The sequence below is a fragment of the Parasteatoda tepidariorum genome, chromosome 1 (assembly GCF_043381705.1).
Source record: "Parasteatoda tepidariorum isolate YZ-2023 chromosome 1, CAS_Ptep_4.0, whole genome shotgun sequence".
In the NCBI taxonomy this organism is placed as follows: domain Eukaryota; kingdom Metazoa; phylum Arthropoda; class Arachnida; order Araneae; family Theridiidae; genus Parasteatoda; species Parasteatoda tepidariorum.
In genome coordinates, this window is record NC_092204.1 from 2,162,319 (window position 1) to 2,177,398 (window position 15,080).

The following is a 15,080-nucleotide window of genomic DNA, read 5'->3' on the forward strand; positions in this document are numbered from 1 at the left end:
GCAAAACTAAGGTTTATGCTATTGTGTGGTTTTTTTTACATTGCGCGATTCTGTACGACACTAGGTATGATGCTAGTAATGCATTTGATGGAATATGAAAATTTTTTTTGAAATTTTGCTTGTTTTTAGATAACTTATCCAATTTTCTTTGAAAAAATTCTTGGGGCTTACCAACATATTCAGAATGAATAGTTTCAAGGTGCCGTTTCAATTTGCCAGATCTCATACTATCAGCAGACAAAAGTTTTGAACACAACAAACACATTGATTTTTCCACATTATCGTTAATAATATTAGTAAATCCGAACGATAAATAGGATAAATTGTATATCCTTGTCTTGGGAGTTCTTGTATTCCCACTACTTGTGCCAACATCAGAATCTTCATTAATAGTGGATTTTCGCTTATATCCTATCAAAAACTTATCCATTTGTCTGGAAATATTAGGAATAATATTATATTATTCTCAAAAAATAAAATTATTAAATGTATAAAAAAATAAAACTATTAAATTATTTACTATTATTATCAGTGGGCAATCACGTCAATAACAATAGAAACACAACCTAACACTGCTGAACCAATTAAATATTAGCTGTGACACGAAACAAATTGGTGAGCTAAACGTGTGTCAATCTTTTCTGGATGTGTGGAGTTAGTGCGCGCATCTGGCTTTGTTAAGTTGTGTCGGTCGAGTGGCGCCAAATTAACGACGGCCTTGGTTCAAAAGATTTGCCGGGGTCTTGGACGTCTACGTATATGGATGCTAAGCTACGAAATGTTTAGTTGAACTATGCGCGATAAAGCTCGATGGTATTTTTTCATTTATTCTCTCATTTTTTACATAGAAAACTTTAGCAGTAATTTGGAAAATAGTTCACTGTGACTAATTTTCGCGGCTCCCTTTAGACTAGTCCGCGCCTCCCAGTTTGGAAAACACTGCCTTAATCAGTCCTAATCAAGACGTGATTGCTCCCATTATAGCACTTTACTTGTGTTGAAATTCTTTGTTTTCTCTATCAATAGGTAGAATAATTATGATCATGTATATTAATAGCTGGATAAATAGGGTTTGGTCTCCAAAGTTTCTATAGTTGAGCGGAATCATAGTTCGCCAAATTCGATGAAATATTTCGGCATATTCATATTTTGGTTGAAGTAATCTACTTAATACTAAATTTATAGCTGTTTCCCCTGAAGCAAAATATTATCCAAAACATTATTATAGTCATTTATATTATTTAAATATATTTTCAGTTTATGTAATCATTCAACATTAGAGCCAATCAGAAACTTTTGTACATTCAAAACCAAAGTATCATTGTCTGAAATTTAAACACTCTGAAAGCCTAGCTTATGCCTAATTATAAAGTTTTCTCTGAATGGACTGATCGTAAGATACGCTTCTCTGAAAACTGACAGTGTTTACACAGCAGTGGCAGAACTACTTTGATCAGTCAGCGAAGAAACAGACGATATCAATACTCTTTAAAACATTCTACCATAAAGCACTAGACTTAGCGCTCAAGTCATCTGGCTACCAAAGTGGAAGAGCCCCTCTGGGGAGGAATAAGATTATGATGGAATGTCTTCGGATCACTTTCAGGATTGTTTCGCAGGCCGTTGCCAATAGCTTTTTGTGCAGCTCAAGTGCGACGTAAATTAAGTACTACTTCTAATTTCAGTTTCACGAAAAAATGTTTAACTATGTCGACGACGATTCAAAAAGTGCCGCATGTAAAAATGCTTCCCCAAAATTAATGAAGTTTTTGTTTATTATTAGAACTTAATTTAATCACAAAATTACGGGGTTAAACAGAAATAAAGCCAGAAATTTCGATTTTTCTTTGAAAAATTAACAAGATCCTCGTAAAACGTCTGAATTTTTAAAACTTTTAATTTTATGAGCATTATCATTATTTATTTATTATTTTAAATTACTAATAGTAGTACTTGTTACGCACTAGAGCTGCGAAAATTACGTTTTATTGAAATTACAAAAAATATTTATTTCAAAAGATGTTTTCAAAACTTGTTTTACATAATATATTTAAACAAAAAAACTTCATTAAATTTCAAATTGTTCTGATTTTATATGCTGAGCAAGAAATATTTTTGAGTTCAGTATGACAAAGGGAAAATTCCATTTCAATGAATTTTTATGTGATAGAAATGTACCAACTTACATGGAAATAAAATCCTTATATATCTGTAACATAGAAAACTTTTAAAAGAGGACGCAGAGATCGGACGTCGAATGTATGTTAAACCCTTTCAGAAGAAGTATGTATGCATATTAATACGAGATGTAATATGCGAGTTCCGAATATAGATGATGTCCGAGGGATTTTCAACCGTTAGATCCACTGATATTGTTCGTGGGATACTGTATTAGCTATGATACTGTGGACCATGAAAAGAAAATCGCAAGAATATGTAAGACCAGGTATCCTTCGTTAAAAATACAAACTGAATTGCAAAGAAATAAAAAGAAAGATAATCCAAGAATAACAGGTTATTTCCTTCATTTGTGTGTTCACTTTGTCAGTCTAATAGGTACAAAATAGGTACTTAAGGCATAAGGTGTCGTTGAACAGCCGACCTAATTTTGGGTTTGTGACTATTAATGTTTAACTCCTTAGCCTTGTAATTTTGAACCGATCCAGAAGACAAGGAAACTTCTGGATCAGTACCCCCAGAGGTATTTATTTGTTATGGAAACATGGAGGAATTTTGCGATTCGACAGATTTAATGTGCATCGGTTATCATTTACTACGCGGGCAGTCTTCGGCTGACCTGGGATCGAACCCACGACCTGTTCGTCATGGGCCTAGTTCCTTACCAACCAGGCTACCCCAGCCCGTACTTAAGACATAATCAATATCCATAAATAACGTATCTGTAGAACTGAAGCAGGTATTTAAGTGCGAGCCAGTAACAAGTCTTTCGATAAAAAATAATCGCTGAAAAAGTTGGCATCTAAATGTCCAAAGGGTTCAGACCTGGTGATCATGTTGGCTAAGCAAATATTCTTTTCTTTTTACTTTGTTACAGTGTTAGAAAATTTTAAAGTATTTTTTTCCAAACTTATCTCAATAATCTAAGCAGCATATAATTGAAGTCTTATTGGTATAACATTCAGGGGAACCAAAGGTAAGAAACTCTGAATACTTTTAGCTCAATTTCAACCTTCCAGTGTAAAAAAAAAGAAAGCTTTCTGAACTTTAATAACGAGAAATTGTCCTTAATTAAGAAAATATAAAAATATCATTTCTTGCCAAGTGTACTTCATAAACTTCAAATTTTTCTATTTCAGGATTCCACCCTTTGTGAGTCCCAATCTCAGCAGGGTCGAGGAAGAGAACTCCGTAAGAAAACCATGTTCTTTATCTTTGAAAAAACACAATTAAAATCATTGAAAGATATAAATCTGCAAACATTTTTAAATTTCGAAACATTGATGATTTGCGGCAAAGTAATGCTTTATATAATCGGTGCGCGAGGAAACAAAACTCCTTGAATTACTTTCGACTCGATCACCTACTCAATAAACCTGTGATGTAAATTTTTTTAAGAAAAGAAAGATAGTTAAAATTTGATTTCGAAGGAACTTTTCTGCCGTTTGGGGTTAAATTTTTTTATTTTATTTATTTATTTACTTTTTTACGTAAAGAATTACATTCTTTAAAAGGATGTAAAAACTTGGATACCTTGGAATTCGAAAGTTTTTCCCTATCATTACGTAAAATGAATAAACTCATAATAATAAATTAATTTCACAATGATGTGCGAAAATGTTTCAATTCACTTAAAATGTTCTCGAACTTCGGCCAATTTGCTAAATGTAAAATTAGCAGGAGGTTCAAACTTGCAATATTGGGCACTACATTGTGACTGCTCTCTGTGTTTAAGAGTTAGAAATCATAATTCACCGAGAAAGTTACATTTATTCAGAAGAAGTAGATTCTTGTGTTTGGTTTTGCAACTTAAAATATCGCGGACACTAATTATCATGTTTGAGACCACCCCCTTGAACCATTGAGTCCTCGTGCGTCCGACAGATCAAAATACAGAAACTGAAATAAACCTTTATAAAAAGACTTGCAAGCATTATAAAAATAATTATGTTCTCATAAGATTTATCTACGTGTTTCAATTTCGTTAAATAATTTTATAATAATTTATATCTGCTACGGTTTAGTTAGGCCTTATTCGAATTTATATTGATATTTTATTGGCGATTAGCAAAATAATTTTATTTTAAGAAATATTGTATACATTTATCCTAAATTAATGATTCTTGTTTATGTTGCATTTACTGATAGCAATTAGAAATTTTTGTGCTACTAAATAAGAAAAATGGTGACTGCTTTACACAAAGTATCGTAAAAGAATATTCTATTCTGCTGATGTCGCGAAACACAGAGTGGTGTTAAGTAAATTACGTAATTTTTGGTGTCGGGATTCACTACATTTTTTACAGAATGTTTATGAAGACCTACTTTCGATTATTTGCTAGAATAAGTCCCACAACCCTTTATGTTATGACATAATTAGTCATGTATAATGAAATGAAAAGGTTTGCTCTTCAATTGAGTTAATTTGACTTGATTCTCTTTAAGCGAGTTGAAGCATGAGATCACAGGTTGGACGTGAAGAGCCGCTTATCCTTGAACTGGCCGTTCTAGGATGTTTCTTTTCTTTATTGTCGTTTGTCTTTAGGTTAGTTAGGCTGGTCTCTTTTCCGTTTTCCATCCGGTACCCATGGCAAAGCTATTCTCGTTGAGCTTTTATTAAATTAATTAATAAAAATGTAATTAGTTTTCAATTTTACAAAGAAAAATAGACATGTCTAAACTAACGTTACTTCATTTACGTGTCCGCTGGCAATCCATCAATGATCAATCTGTTGAATGGCGAGCAATAGGAATAAAACTTATCATCCAATAGGACTTATCATCCAATAGGAATAGTGCCAACAGCTAGTTTCCATTCTCATGTCTGGCTTTGGCATCTCTATTAACATTTTATTTCATAACCGTCGTTGAACAGTCGACCCAATTTCATGGGTTTACGACTACTGAAGTTCAACTCCGTGACCTTGTAATTTTGAACCAATCCTGAAGACAAGGAAACTCTTGAATCAGTACCCCCAGAAGTATTGATTTGTTATGGGAACATGGAGGACTTTGAGACTCAATAGATTTAACGTGCATCAGTAACCATTTATTACACGGGGAGTCTTTGGCCGGCAAGGATCGAACCCACGACCTCTCGGACGTGGGCCCAGTTCCTTACCGACCAGGCTATCCCGGCCATCTATTAATATTTGTAAAAAACTGAGAAATGAAAGTTTTGTTTTGCATCTGTTGATATAACCTTTCTCTTACAGCCTTCCCCGAGGGAAGCCTCATCAGCCCGGACAAGACCCCTTCCACCGTAAGGATTTTTCTATCTTTGTGTCAATTATTTTTTTTATGTATATTTCCTTTTTATTTTACATATTTAAGAATACTTCTTTGCATTAAATTATGGTTTTTTATTCGCAAATAGTCACATGGTTAAAATTAAAGAAAAATGAATAACAGTTTTCAATTAAACATAATTTAATTTAAAGACATGCTTTAAATTGAAATTTGAAAAATTCAATTTTTAATTTTAAGCATATTTTTTATTTTATTTTTAAAAAATTTTAGGTAAATAAAACTAAAGTATTTGAAGAAATTTTGTACAAAAATCAGATTTTCGTAAAAAAGTGTTTTTTTTCTGTCTTATGTCCATGTATTAAGGATTTCACACTAAAAATATGAAATGTTAATAATATTGAATAGTATATTGCATAAATATTAAAATACTGCATTTGATTTCTTTTAAATGAAATCCAAATTCTTTTGTTAAAAATAAAAATTTTATTAGTAAAGATTTTCTAAATTTCACAACGTAGGCTATTTATTTGCAAATATGACCAAAATTAAAACATTTTTCTGAACACAAAAATTATTTAATCATTTGTTTCATTTAAATTTGATAAATGATGATTGTAATCATAAGACCTGATTTCAATTTATGTAAAATTATTATTTAATATATGTTATGTTAATTTTATAAATACTATTGCTTTTCTTACAGTCTTTACCGGAATCGAAGCAGACCTGCAGCAGCAATCCGGATGATTCAAGGGCGACCAAACCGGAGCAGAGTTGGAAGAATTGTTGTAAGATTATTATTATTTTGTATTTCAAATGTGGAAAGCAAAATTTTTTTTTTTAATTATAAATTTGTTGGTTAAATTCTGTTTTATACTATTTTATGTATTATACAATTTTATATAAGCACAAAAAAAAACATTAAATATAGATAAAATTGATACTCAAATGTAAAATATGAAAATAAATATTATAATATAAGTAATAAATAATGATGTAAATAGTATAAAAATATAATAATGAAACATACAAGAAAAATAATATGTAAACCTTTATTTCTGAAAATGTTTAACAAATGAGGAGCTAGCTATTCTATGTAGCTAAAGAAATAAATGCTGCATCTTTACACTAGTAATTTATGAAAATATTACAAAGATAGTTGCAAATTATTATGAAAAAAAAATTAAAATTAAAAATTTTTCGTTCAAGTATTTTTAATAAGTATGAACCATTTATATGATATTTCAAGGTTTTTTCGTTAAAGTAATAAATAACTCTTACTCTAAGGTATTCCTATCTCTCCTATTCCACTGTACTGTTATTACTATACTATTCAGTACTATTATTACTATACTANTTCTTCGTTAAAGTAATAATTAACTCTTACTCTAAGGTATTCCTATCTCTCCTATTATACGGAAGTACTATTATTCAGTACTGTTATTACTATACTAGTCAGTACTATTATTACTATACTATTCAGTACTATTATTACTATACTATTCAGTACTATTATTACTATAATCTTCAGTACTATTATTACTATACTATTCAGTATTATTATTACTATACTATTCAGTACTATTATTCATAACAGTAACTTATTCCGATTTTGTCGTGGAATTTAAATTCTGTTATAAAGAGTATCTCTTGTTTTCCTGTTATAGAGAGGAGTCAGTTTTCTTACAAAGAAAATAAACGCAGCGCTTCACGTTTTGTTCAGCTCTGTTATAGCGAGGAAAATTGCGTCTTCGCTCCCCATGCGGGGGAGTCATCCCCTCCCCAGAGGATCAAAATTGTGATATGTCTTAAGATTATTCTCAGGGATGTTTTGCAGATTCTCGCGCCAAATTCTTTTATGCAGCTGTAGTACTACGTAAAATAAATTAGACTTTTATTGCTACTACGAGGGTTGCTATTTATATTTCTGGCCTTGGCAACAGTAAGTGTTGCTAGGCGACCGCAGACGATTTTAATCGAAAGTTTGATATTTTTAAACATAAATTCAGCAGACGATTTACCATTATAGCTTCATCTGTGTTGTTGACAGTAAATTGAAAAGTTTGCTATCATTACTATACTCTTCAGTGCTATGATTACTATACTCTTCAGTACTATGATTACTATACTCTTCAGTACTATTATTACTATACTATTCAATACTATTATTACTATACTATTCAGTACTATTATTACTATACTATTCAGTACTATTATTCATAACAGTAACTTATTCCGATTTTGTCGTGGAATTTAAATTCTGTTATAAAGATTGTCTCTTGTTGTCCTGTTATAGAGAGGATTCAGTTTTCTGACAAAGAAAATAAACGCAACGTTTCACGTTTTGTTCAGCTCTGTTATAGCGAGGAAAATTGCGTCTTCACTTCCCATGCGGGGGAGTCATCCCCTCCCCAGAGGATCAAAATTGTGATATGTCTTAAGATTATTCTCAGGGATGTTTTGCAGACTCTCGCGCCAAATTCTTTTATGCAGCTGTAGTACTACGTAAAATAAATGAGACTTTTATTGCTACTATTACAGAGTTCCTAACTTGCTCCGAACTGCGGATTAATATTTTCGGCTGGTAGTCATTTAATGTATAAGTCTAGGTTTAGTTAACTTGATTTATCAGATTTTCATTATTTCTATATATTTCAAAGGCTTATATGATGTAGCACTTTGTTACAGTTGAGTCACGTTGAGATTTTTAAAAATTTCCCAAAATTAACGAAGAATCTGCAACTTTGAGTTCCTTTTGGTTTTTAAACTATTTTGCCGAATTCGGAGCATTTCTGCTACTACTGTATCAAATAGGACATTGTCCCCCCCCCTTTAGGGGAGTTTTGAAAGGGAAATATTTTTCAAGTTAGTCTTCATTAAAATTTGTGATTCTTACACAGCTGCCATTGAGTAAACAAACTAGTATTTTTGCCTGTGATTGCAATCTCATTTTTGTTTTTGTAGAGACCCAGGAACAGAAGGGTACAAGTCATTGTACGACGATATCCACTGGAACTGTCACTCCAACACCCGACTTTGCGACAGTAAGTTTTTTCCCCTGTCATTTGTTTGCTTTTTTGCGACAATCTGTGTAATATTGCTTTTGTGAAAATTGCTTTTGTGACAGATCTATGTCTAAATTGAGGAAGTGGCCTGAAAAATTGTGATGCTATGCTTTTGGATCATCTTCAGGGTTGTTTCCCATATTGTCACCAATAGATTATTATGCAGCCATAGTTTTCGATCCTGCATATTTGTTTTTTTCATTATTAGGCTAGAAATATAAATAGCAACCCTCGTATTACAGAGTTCCCAACTTGCTCCGGACTGCAGATTAATATTTTTGGCTGGTAGTCATTCAATGTATAAGTCTAGGTTTAGTTAATTTGATTTATCAGATTTTCATTATTTCTATATATTTCAAAGGCTTATATGATATACCAGTTTGTTGCAGTTGAGTCAAGTTGAGATTTTTAAAAATTTCTCAAAATTAAAGAAAAATCTGCAACTTTGAGTTCCGTTCGGTTTTTAAACTATTTGTCGAATTCTGAGCATTTCTGCTACTACTGTATCAAATAGGACTTTATCCCCCCTTTAGGGGAGTTTTGAAAGGGAAATATTTTTCGTATTAGTCTTCATTAAAATTTGTGATTCTTACACAACTGCCATTCAGTAAACAAATGAGTATTTTGCCTGTGATTGCAATCTCATTTTCGTTTTTGTAGAGACCTAGAAGCAGGAGGCCACCAGTATTAGTAAGAAGGTATCCACTGGAACTGTCCCTCCCACACCCGACTTCACGACAGTAAGTTTTTTTCTCTGTCATTTGTTTGCTTTTTTGCAACAATCTGTGTAATATTGCTTTTGTAACAATTGTGACAGATCTATGTCGAAATTGAGGAAGTGTCCTCAAAAATTGTGATGCTATGCTTTTGGATCATCTTCAGGGTTGTTTCCCAGATCGTCACCACTAGATTATTATGCAGCCATAGTGTGACATAAATAGAATACTTACATACCTTAATCCAGTGGTTTCCAAACTTGATGTTACTACGCCTCCCTTAAAAATATTTACTCAGTTGGCGCCCCCCCACCCTGAAGATTTCATAAAATAAAAACAAACATTTTTACTCTTATAAAATGTATTCATACAAACTAATGGAAAACAATATTTTATTACTGTTTTTAATGAGATGGATGTGCTTGTCTATTAGCACAAAGTTTATCAAATCTTGGTGTTTGTGACAGTATAGCTACTCGTAGCTCTTTTTCTACAACTAAACGAGCTCGATATTGGGATTTCATTGCAGCCAAGGCAGAAAATCCCGTTTCGCATAAATATGTTACGAGCGGCAGCAGTACTTTCAAAGCTTTGTTTGACAAAGTGTTATATTCTGTATGAAGATTCAACCAGAATTGAACCAGAGATACAGTCTGAAATTTATGTTTTAATGTAGTATCACAAAATAATTCAATAAATTTTTCTTTTTCAATAAAACTCATCCAATTTTCTTTGAAAAAATTTTTGGGGCTTACCAACATATTCAGAATGAATAGTTTCAAGGTTCCGTTTCAATTTGCCAGATCTCATACTATCAGCAGCCAAAACTTTTGAACACAACACACATATTGGTTTTTCCACAATATCGTTAATAATATCAGTAAATCCAAACGATAAATAGGATAAATCGTATTTCCTTGTCTTGGGAGTTCTTCCTTCCTGTTCCTTGCATCTTGTATTCCCACTACTTGAGCCAACATCAGAATCTTCATTATTAGTGGATTTTCACTTATATCCTATCAAAAACTTATCCATTTGTCTGGAAATATTAGGAATAATATATTCTAAAAAAATGAAATTATTAAATATATAAAAAAATAAAACTATTAAATTATTTACTATTATGATCAGTGGGCAATCACGTCAATAACAATAGAAACACAACCTTTTCTGGATGTGTGGCGTTAGTGCGCGGGCATCTGGCTTTGTTAAGTTGTGTCGGTCGAGTGGCACCAAATTAGCGACGGCCTTGGTTCAAAAGATTTGCCGGTGTCTTGGACGTCTAGGTATATGGATACTAAGCTACGAAATGTTTAGTTGAACTATGCGCGATAAAGCACGATTTTTCATTTATTCTCTCATTTTTTACATAGAAAACTTTAGCAGTAATTTGGAAAATAGTTCACTGTGACTAATTTTCGCAGCTCCCTTTAGACTAGTCCGCGCCTTCCAGTTTGGAAAACGCTGCCTTAATCAGTCCTAATCAAGACGTGATTGCTCCCATTATAGCACTTTACTTGTGTTGAAATTCTTTGTTTTCTCTATCAATATGTAGAATAATTATGATCATGTATATTAATAAAAAGAACTGATCTCAAAAAAGCATTAAAGCATAATTTTTTATTAGTTCGATGAAAGTTTTTAATTCCGACTGAGCGTTTTCTAGTTACCACTTGTCTTTCTGATTAAATGTGTGGTCTTCTTCTTAGGGAAGAAATGGGAACAAACTTAAGCATTGCTTCTTAAACAAGTAAGGTATTATTTCCTTTTTTTGCGCTGAATGGGAGGAAACCAATCCTAAATCCGTAAAATTAAATGCTCAGTAGCTATTTCAGATTTTTGTTTTTATATAAAAAGCACCTATTTTTTTTATACCGGTCTAGTATTGCAAGTTAAGTTATTGTTAACTTGGTTTTTTTTTACGCTAAATCGAATGATTTAAATAGTTTAGAGTAAACAGTTTTCAAATTTATAATGAGTCTCATAATGTAGAAAGTACAATTTGTTACTATTAATGCATTTGATATTGCTAACTAGGCAAGTGAAGTATTATTTCTGATGCAATCAATTAAATCAAAATTAAGTATATAGAATTAATAATTTAATGATTTACCCTTTTATTTACTTCATATCCATATTTGTTTAGTTTTATTTTATTTTGTAGTAAAAAAAAATAATAATCAGAGCTTAACTTGTCAATATAGCAATTGGAATAGGTATAGTGCTCTGCGTCATTATCCCCTCATCAAACTTATAATATTCGAAATAAATAAAAGGACTTCAATAATTTTTTTCCCCTACGTATTTAAATTTTATTATTATGCACTTAAACCTATTAATGTTTGTTGCGAATTGGACAGTAACAGTTTAGTTCCTCAATTGAAAAAAAAAAATTATCAATAGAGAATTCAATTCTATTCATAACACTTTTTTATCATGCTTTTCTTTCCACGAGCACTGTAAATGAAAGATTATTTGATGAGGATGATGAAAATGATTTATCAATATTTTCTTTTTTAAAAATTTATACGCTGTAAAAACTACGATGTAATACCAATTTGGATTTGGTGTTGAAAAACTCGAAACATGGTGGATTATTTTGAATTAAGATAGAATGTAACTTTCATGCAGACTTTAAAAGTTGTAGTTAAATCTAAAATTCAATAATTGATAGAGCTTACACCAAATTCAGATGCATTTACTCCATTCATAAATTATTTTCGCCAATTTTGTCGTATGTTTAGAAATCCTCAGACAATTTTGAATAGAAGGTGCAAGTTTGATTTTCTCTGAACGATGGGGAAAGTTCTACAGAAACTGAAATAAACCGTTATAAAAAGACTTGCCAGCATTATAAAAATAATTATGTTCTCATAAGATTTATCGACGTGTTTCAATTCCGTTAAATAATTTTATGATAATTTATATCTGCTGCGGTTTAGTTAGGCCTTTTCGAATTTATATTTATATTTTCTCGGCGATTAACAAAATAATTTTATTTTAAGAAATATTGTATACATTTATCCTAAATTAATGATTCTTGTTTATGTTGCATTTACTGACAGCAATTAGAAATTTTAGTGCTACTAAATAAGAAAAATGGTGACTGCTTTACACAAAGTATCGTAAAAGAATATTCTGCTGGTGTCGCGAAACAGAGAGTGGTGTTAAGTAAATTACGTAATTTTTGGTGTCGGGATTCACTACATTTTTTACAGAATTTTTATAAAGACCTACTTTCGATTATTTGCTAGAATAAGTACCACAACCCTTTATGTTATGACATAATTAACCATGTATAATGGAATGAAAAGGTTTGCTCTTCAATTGAGTTAATTTGACTTGATTCTCTTTAAGCGAGGTGAAGCATGAGATCGCAGGTTGGATGTGAAGAGCCCTTGCCGGTAACATTTTTGTTCTTTGCTGGCAAAAAGCGAATACAGGTGGTTTTTTTGCCAACTTTATTTGAAGTAAAGGTTTTATTGTCTGAAGCATTTTGTAGAAACCGGATCATTCTGCAGATTACCTATTTCTCATGCGTTGTTCATGTGCCTTAATAATGGATCATTTCCTTGACTCTTTCTGAAACATAGGCATTGCGTTAAGAAAAAGAAAAAAAAAAATTGTTGGAAGGGGGTGGGGGACACAAGAATATATTTTTAGAATTTGCTATAATTTAAAAAAAGTTGATATTAATAGGTGACCTCATAATATCATTCACACATTTATTTTACAATGATAAATTTATAAAAAAAAACTTTTAAAAATAAAATAAAATTTTAAAACATTTTATTCTAACGCATTGACTGACGTATTGACTGAAAATGTTTTAGAAATAGAAAAGTTCATAGTTTTATATAAAAATAATGCGAGATATGTCAGTCAAAATTAGCTTGAAAAAATGGTAACCTTCAGTTAAATGAGCACTCCATTAATTAAATTATATTAGATATCGTTATTAAACTGATTTATTATAATATATATTAGTTATAAAATATATTAGTTATAAAATATATTAGTTATAAAATATATTAGTTATAAAATATGTTAGTTACGAAATATATGAGTTATTAGTATTTTTATAATTGTTATTATTTGGAGATTTTTATATCGAGGAATAGATTTATTTGCTAACTATCTTCCTTTTGTTATTTTTAGAACTTTGATTATAAAGATGAGTGATAATGATGATAATACAGGACGGAGGGGAAGCTCTAGCTTTAAAAACCCCCCGTCCAGAGTTGGAAGGCGAATTCGCCGGTAAGTAAATTTTATTTTTATTCATTTTGAAAAAATGTTCACACTACCAAACACAAATTTAATTTCGGTAAATTAATAATAACATTTTTATATATTAATATTAAATATAGTACTTTGAAAATGTTCCTAATGTTAATTTTTTTATCAGTATGTTCATTTGTTAATTTGATTTCTTTCAGCTAACGTACCTAATTATTTAACTTTTATCATTTCATGTTAATGCTTATCAGCATTTGAATAAGCGTTAATTGTAGTTTGTGCTTTTTCTTCAACTCTTAAGACTATTATTTGTAATTATTTTTCGTAATTGTGTTAAACCGTTTTTTCTTGTCAAAAAATTTGGTAGTATTTTAGAGTCAGTTTCTTTATGTCATTCAAGATTTGGTATCTGACTTGTCAGCTTGAGTAGTTTTTGACCACTAAGAGAAGGTTACTTGCAAGTTTTTCGCTGAGTAGATATTTTATTTATTTTTTATCCTTGTCAATTACCGCTTAATATTTCATTATAGCTGGTGATAATTTTATTGTTTTAATGTCTACAGTTATATTTAAATCTTCTGTTTACAAATGTTAATTTAAATCAAAATAATTTTGTCTTTTGCTAATTTTATTTTTATAAGATATTTACGAATATTATTAGTTATAAGAATCATGCAATCTCTACAATCTTTTCTAATTAAATTATTTATGGTCAAATATGATATTTGTGAGCATATCGTATTTTTATAGCTAAGTTTAGGCCACCCATGAGAATGGGATATATTTGGAAACATACATGTTTAAAGTCAATGTTCAAACAAATATGTAACCATTCATGTTATATCAAAGAAAATAAAAATTAAGTTCTGTCAGTGCTCGAATATTATATTGAACACGTAAAACATCTAGAGAATATATATTGTATTGAACATGTAAAACATGCCCGAAACATGTAAAATTTCCAATCAGGCTTGTGTTTTTTAATCTTACATGCCCGAAACATTTTGACGAAAATATCCAAAATGTTGGATGAGGGAGGAAGGCACCAAAAGGGAAGAAAAATTACCCTAATAACTGTGTATATAATAAATATTGAAAAATTATATATCATTCATATCTGCATTTATTATATTATGTATGTCTGTCAAAATTTTTTCTGTAAACTCTGAGACAATGAAGAATTTTTACGGAATACAGACTTTAAATATAGCTTATTATGGTTTGCATACGCTAGACTACTTCATTTAACTAGTTGTAAAGAAAATTTAATTATCATAAATGACTTCAAAGCGTGTAAAATGAAGAAACTAAAAATTAAATCTATTTTTCATTTATGATTAAATTTTTAATTTATAATTAAATTTTTAATTTTTAATTAAATTTTTAAATTAAAAATTCCAATTTTTTAATTAAAAATTCCAATTTTTTAATTAAAAATTCCAATTTTTTAATTCAAAGTTCCTATTTTTTAATTCAAAGTTCCTATTTCATAGTTTAATAATTTTTCATTTGAAAATAATTTAATAAATTTTTAATTCATTAAACTTTAAAATATTAATTCAATAAATTTTTTATAAATTTCATAACTTTTAATATTAATTCAACATTTAATTTTTAATGGAATAATTTATAA

General features: G+C 30.3%; 1 long non-coding RNA gene across 1 annotated transcript; it reads left to right on the forward strand.

Annotated features, from left to right (window-relative positions):
- Positions 1-4,407: 4,407 nt before the first annotated feature.
- LOC122272819 (uncharacterized) lies at positions 4,408-8,659 on the forward strand. The gene is made up of 3 exons (XR_006227303.2): positions 4,408-5,440; positions 6,131-6,215; positions 8,392-8,659. It is a non-coding gene; the product is annotated as an uncharacterized lncRNA (long non-coding RNA).
- The last annotated feature ends 6,421 nt before the right edge of the window (positions 8,660-15,080 follow it).